Source organism: Eubalaena glacialis, chromosome 16, assembly GCF_028564815.1.
Source record: "Eubalaena glacialis isolate mEubGla1 chromosome 16, mEubGla1.1.hap2.+ XY, whole genome shotgun sequence".
Lineage (NCBI taxonomy): Eukaryota > Metazoa > Chordata > Mammalia > Artiodactyla > Balaenidae > Eubalaena > Eubalaena glacialis.
This window is the reverse complement of record NC_083731.1, coordinates 81,525,069-81,531,708: the sequence shown is the minus strand read 5'-3', so window position 1 is coordinate 81,531,708 and position 6,640 is coordinate 81,525,069. Positions and strand designations below refer to the sequence as shown.

At 41.7% G+C, this 6,640-nt stretch overlaps 1 protein-coding gene across 3 annotated transcripts in view; it reads right to left on the bottom strand.

The window, feature by feature from the left end:
• Positions 1–4,784: 4,784 nt before the first annotated feature.
• The window catches only part of LOC133076118 (NEDD4-binding protein 2-like 2), a 74,403-nt gene continuing 72,547 nt past the window's right edge, over positions 4,785–6,640 (bottom strand). For all 3 annotated transcript variants that reach the window (XM_061170551.1, XM_061170552.1, XM_061170553.1), the window contains one exon: positions 4,785–4,876. The gene's annotated coding sequence lies outside the window, so the exon portion shown is untranslated. The remainder of the gene's footprint in view (positions 4,877–6,640) is intronic.

Here is a 6,640-nt window from a genome sequence, read left to right as displayed (position 1 = left end):
CTCCTGAGAAGGACAGGCTACTGCCCAGGTTCATGCCCTGTTGCCACAGGAAAGGGATGGCCTCCCTAGGAGCTTTCAGCTCCCCAGGGAAAGGAGCAGTCTACTGAAACAACAGAAAAGCATCCAGAATTAAGTTCTACGTTCCAGGAACTGGTGAGCGCCAGTTGGTTGATCACCACAGTACTCTCCGCTGTTTCACACTCAGGAGTGTGATAGAGAGATCCTATTTTCTGAACTACAATTCAAGATGCACGAACTGAAAGAGACAATATTAAAAATTAACACCATCCTGGAACAATCCGGGATATATGGTGGCTTTGGCTGTAATAACCATTGTAAAGTAAATACATTTTGTTTCTGGCAGCTAAGGTATGAAAATTTTGAAAAGGAATTCTGAAAAAAAGCAATTTCCTTCTAAAACAAAACCCAGAGATTGCACAATAAGCTTCAGCGGAAGGGACTATCCAAGTAGGGGGGGGGGCTCTGTGCTGACAACTTCACCTTCCTCTTGGGGTTCTGCGGAGGGGGGAGGGGAGGGAGATGAGCTACTCTCTTGAAAAATCCCTTCCCAGCATTGGAGGAAGGATTCTTAGCACTTCTGAGAAACACTGAAATTTCAAAAGCTTCTCTAAATATTAGGGGGAAACCATAAGGAATAGAGAATATACATGAATCATAAAAATACTGATGCTTATAATGTAAGTAGCCTATCACACTTCCATGTATCTACAATACTTCTTACAAGACCGTTTTTGCCCAGCCTCAAATACTACCTTTTTCATTCTAGACTTGCACTCTCTAACATAGGAGCCAATAACCACATGTGGCTATTGAGCACTTGAAATACTGGTCCAAAGGACAGCAGGTCCAAACTGAGATTAAAATACACTGAATTTCAAAGCTTCAGTATGAAAAAAAAGAATGTAAAATATCTCAATAATTTTTATATTGATGTGTTGAAGTGATAACATGCTGTGTATTGGGTTAATATATTATTAAAACTAATTTCATGTTTCTTTTTGCTTTTTTAACTTGGCTAGTAGAGAAGTCTAAATTACATATGTGGCTGACATATTTCTGTTGGACAGTGCTGCATGAGACTTCTGTCCATTTCTATTTCCTTCTATAGAGGTTGTCCCAGGCAGCATGGGAGAGGGCAGCAGGAAGACACACAGCTTTGGGGGCTAGAAGTTTTGGCACACTGAGTCTGCAGTGCCTGTGGCAGCTGAAGCGACGAAGTAGATGCTGGAAAATGTGAATGTGCTATTAGAAGAGAGGTCTGAGCAGGAGACAGAGCTTTGGAAATCCTTCCCCTGTGAGAAGAAGATAGAAAATAGAGCAGACGGCTGAAGAGGGGGCTCGGGGACAGCATTTAAGGACAGTCTTTGAAGTGGATCTACTGAAGGAGAGTACGAGAGAAAGAACTGTAAGATAGTGTGTGGAGCCCCAGGGAGGGAGAGTTCAAGGAGGAGAAAATGGTTGGCAGTATCTGAAGGTGACCCCTGACACTTCTCACTTCTCTTAGCTCCCAGATTTAACTAGTCAACAAGCTCTGTTTTTCCCAATTTATTCCTCAGAACCACACTGTTTAAAGCTATCTGTTTGTGTATCTGTTTCCTACCACTAGACTGTAAGTTCAAAGGCAAGGACAGCGTTGCCCTTGTCACCCCAAGAGCTAACACAGCATCTGACATTCAGAGATGCTCAATAGTTGTATATGGACCCGAACTGCTTTCTCAGTAGATGAGTCTGAGCTTGGGATTTACTAAAGATTAAGATTGAAAAAAGATAGTGATAACGTCAGCTAAGGACTAATGTAAACAGTCAGTGACCTTATTGGCAGATCTGAGAACCACCCTGCTCCCAGATAGTATCTACGTTCTAAGGATACGTTCCAGTATCCTTACTGGCCCTATCTAGGTGGCAGCCTCCAGAGAGGAAGGCTACCCCCGAGTCAGAGGATCCCTGTGACAACACTCCTTCATGCCCTCAGTTCAGCCAACCAGCTTTTCAGCTCTAAGGTTCTGTTCCATTTCTCTAGAAGGTGATGACCAGCACAATCTCACGTTACTGCACTATAAACCATTACCATGATAGACATAAAGAAAATAATCTTAGTAATTTCTGGCAAATGAAGAAACATTCAAATGTTTCTCTAATTATTACTGTTTAACAAGATGCGGAAAAATAAGAGCGTGCACAGGAAGAGCCACTGGAAACCAGGAATTTAACCCTCGAACCTACAGTTCCAAATACCCCACGATTTGGAATGCTCAATTGTAAGTCAGCCCTGGGTTCCTCCCCTGCAGATGCCAAGATGGCAGAAAGTCTGAAACCAAGATGAAGTTTCCAGAGCAGCCTAACCAAAGCCCCTGTAACACAGTAGAACCATTTAAAATATATAGGTAGTAGCTTCCCAATTTTCTCTAATCCTATGTCCTTTCTTCGCCTACCAAAAGCTTCTATCTGATTTTTTACTCAAAAAAATGCCTTATATACATACCTATTCACCTTGTTACATAAGTGACATGAATTGAAAGGACAGGAAAGCATCCCTCTGTGCCTGCTTAGCTGTTTCTATGGTGGACCCCTCATTGCTACAGCACCTCCAGCTCTCACCTTCCACCACAGTCTGCACTATTTGGCCATTCAGAGGTAGTGCCTCTCTACTTAAAACTGTTCCCTCCTGGCTCTTCCCTTGTCCTTCCCCTAGAAGCTCGATGGAGGATGCAGGAAGCTGGAAGAGGTTAGGGGAAGGGGGACAAGGGGAGAGCAGTCATGCAGAGTATGTCTGCTTGGCTGAATTGACAGGGGAAATGCTCAGGACTCTGGTGGCCTACGATAAGTCTGCTAATGCAGAAATGTCCTCTGGATAAGACTGATTTTGCTCATTCTAACCTCACACTGCCTCTGCCTCCTATATTCCTTCCCTCTCTCTATTTGGCATCACACTCCTCCCCAAAGGCGATGACCATAATTCTATTTCCACAGCACCTAGTATTTGCCACTGTGCACAGGGACACTTGAGGAGTATAAGCTTTGAGGAGGAAGCCTGGGAGGTGGGGAAAGTAGCCCCAACCCATTTTTCTAAAGCTCCATTCTGGAAATTAGGGCAAGGTAATAAAGGCAGGAGCTGGAGAAAGCTGGGGGCATCCTGGAACCTAAGTACAAGCCTAGGTGGGTAGTTAGCTGGTATGCATCAATACAGTACAAAGAAGTCTCAGAACTGGTCACCACCCCTGCCATACTCACTGTTAAATATTTATGATATTACCCTTACTTACAGCCATGGTGGTGTGGACTCTAATGTATTCATTAGAAATCCATAATTGTTGCTGTCGAAGTCTCCTAAGAAAGCAAACATTTGCCAGATGCCAGAGTCTCCTCTGCTTCAACCCTAATCCTGATCAGCTCTTCCCTGAAATCATCCCATCCCAGGCCAAAGGTAAGTCCAGTTTCACAACAGCTCTAGGAGCCTGCACAGAGAGCAAGACCTTAGGGAGTTCAACCAAACACTGAAGACCTCGGTCTCTGTCTGGAAGAGACTGACAGTCTAGTAGAAAGATAAACTGAAACTGTACAGAATGAACATAGGAAAAACATTGAGCTATTTTAAATAAAGTGCTCAGTTCCTGATTAAGCAGACAGAACTCAAATACTTAACTTCCACTCCCTCACTGAAACCCCACAAAAATGTAAAGGTTTTTTGGCGGGGCGGGTAATCATTATTATTTTTAAGTATAAACTGTAAGAAAAGAGAGAAGATCACAGCAACAAAATTTCAAAATCTGGAAAGCAAAAGGCCCAGTGTTAATTAATCTGGAAAAAAATTTAAAAATAAAACTTGAATTACAGCAAGCCAAGAAACAATACCATTTACACTGCATAACACCTAAAATTTCAGGAATTGGAAGATTTAGGGCTGGACGTGGGGCTCTAAACAGGAAGGTCAGTTGAAAGTCCGTTTAAGAAACAAATGTCCACACAGTCAGGCAGCTGCCCACCCCCTACAGAAGCCTGGAGGTTTATTCTCTGGAGAAGATGAAACAGGATGAGGAGGAGTAAGAGGCAAGATAAGGCAGGCAACACTCCCTTTCTGAAAACAGAGAGATTACATAAATGCCTACATGTTGAATAATGAGAAATCACCCCTTAATTTATATTTTTCAAATACGAATTTTTGTATTTGAAGTTTGTTAAGTACAATTAAACTAATAGTAATAATAAAAATAATTATTATTGTAGTATAGTGCAAGTCCCACAATCCCTAACCAAAATCCTTGAGGTCAGATATGTTTCAGAATTTAGGAAGTTCTAAGTGGGGTCTAGGGCACCCCTGGTAATTTAACACATTAATATTTCTGCAGTAAAATGTCTGAAGAGTCACACTAAGTGGGATAAATAAGGAGTAAAATTAACCTGTCTGTTTGGGTCAAGTCTTGCTGCCAACTTAGTTTTCATGCCAAACATTTAAGAAACAAAACAAAATAAAAACAACTTTTGGTTTTCAGAGTTTTTTGGATTTCAGAATTCTAGAAATGGAATCATGGACCCATACTTGGATATAGGGCCTATCCTTCTATTCTGATGCAATTTTAAAAATAAGCTACTCAATTTTTCTGTGCCTTATTTTCTTCATGAAACAAAGTAGGGCAAATATCTTCAAAATTAGATAATAAAATGTTCAAGTTGTTACCTCTTTCGTTGAGTTTTTTATTAGTAATCAGGAAACTGATTAAGAACAGTTGAACAGATTATTCAAACCAATTTCGGTATCCACTGAGTGTATGGCTCTAAATTATCCTTCAGGTTGGCACTTAGCACTCTTTCTTGATGATGAGGATCTTCAACAGTAACAGGAAGACGGAGACTTCAACTACAAACAAACACAAGCCCAGACAAGTCCAGACAAAATGGTAACATGAATGGAGTTTGCTGTCAGTTTCCCAAACTCCTGACCAATTTATGCCACCCCCTCACATCTAGAACTTCACATTGTCCCCACAGCCCCTCCCCCTGCCTGGTCCTGCCTCATTCAAGAGCCTGTCCTCCTAATTCTGCCCAACTTCCTGTCTCTAAATCAAAACCTGGTCTATGTCCCATTCCCTGATGATCCAGTTATTTACATTATAAAGTTAATAATAAATACACTTAATTCATGCAAATGTGTTAATAAGTTTATTGAGTCGATACGTTGCTCTCCTAGATCAGTGGTCCCCAACCTTTTCGGCACCAGGGACCAGTTTCGTGGAAGACAATTTTTACACGGGTGGTGGCGGGGGCGGGGGGTGGGGGGGGCGGATATAGGATGGTTCAGGTGGTAATGTGAGTGATGGGGAGTGCAGAAGAAGCTTCACTCACTCGTCTGCCACTCACCTCCTGCCATGCGGCCCAGTTTCTAACAGGCCTCGGACCTGAACCGGTCCAAGGCCCAGCGGTTGGGGACCCCTGTCCTAGATAACACAATTTCTATTCTGCCAGGGGCATTTCAAAGACAAAGCTGTAACCAACTAAGGTATTTAGGGGAAGGGAATTAACCCTAACTAAGAGCCTATTATTTTTCAGGCACTATGCTAAGAACTTTGCACAAGTTATTTCATTTAATCCTCATTTATTATCCCCATGACAGGTTGGTTTTATAAATGTAATTTTTTTACAGGTGAAGGAATTGAGGCTCTGAGAGGGTAATTTGTTTAACGTCACATAGCCAGTCAGCAGTAGCTTCAAGATGCGAACCCATCTTCTTTCCAGCACTCTGCCCTACGTCCTTAAAGAAGTGAGGCAATATAAACACCCTGGCCATCAGCAGGAAGAGGATTTTAAAATAGGCAGGGATTTGAGGCTCCCAGAACCAACCACATTCTCCTGCTATTTCCTTCTTTCTAAATTTCTGTTTACCCCTTGACGCCCACTGATCATTATGCCAAACACAAAACTAGGAGGCCCATTCTCATTACAATTATAAAAAACCTGTACATGGCTACAGCACTCATAAAATTCCCCAACAAGAGAGGACAAATAATTAGGGATGACTGCTCTGTGAGGTTCACAGAGGGCAGTTCGTTTAGCATGAATGTAGAAGATGAACATAAAAATCAAAAAAGTATGGTCCATAAAGTGTCCTTGACACAAAACTAGCAGATAGAAAACACTCTGGAATTAGCTACTGCCAAATATACCCATGCTTGTTGCATGCTGCTTATACTGGTGTCACACTGAGGGGAAGCCTCACATAAACTCCATGAGGCCAGGAATGTTTTCACTGCTATATCCTCAGTGTGTAGAACAATGTCTGAACTGAGGCAACTCGATAGACATTTGTTGAACAAATGAATTTCTTCACCTCCTTTCTCTGGAATTCCTCATAGCCTCTTATCTCTTCCCCTCCTATATTTATCCCACATTTTCCAAATCTCTAAACTCTTCTCCCAGATCTTTAGTCATTCCCCTTCTTCTTTCAGCAGAACCATGTTTAAAACAAACAAAAACATTTTTACTGGGTATATGTGTATTTCTAGTTAGCTGAGAAATGGAAACACAGAACACTCTTAGAAATAAATGAAAAGAGAAAACATATGGTAAATGCAGAGTACATTCAATTCTTATCAAATGCAGACAGATACATACTGAAATCGTAGCA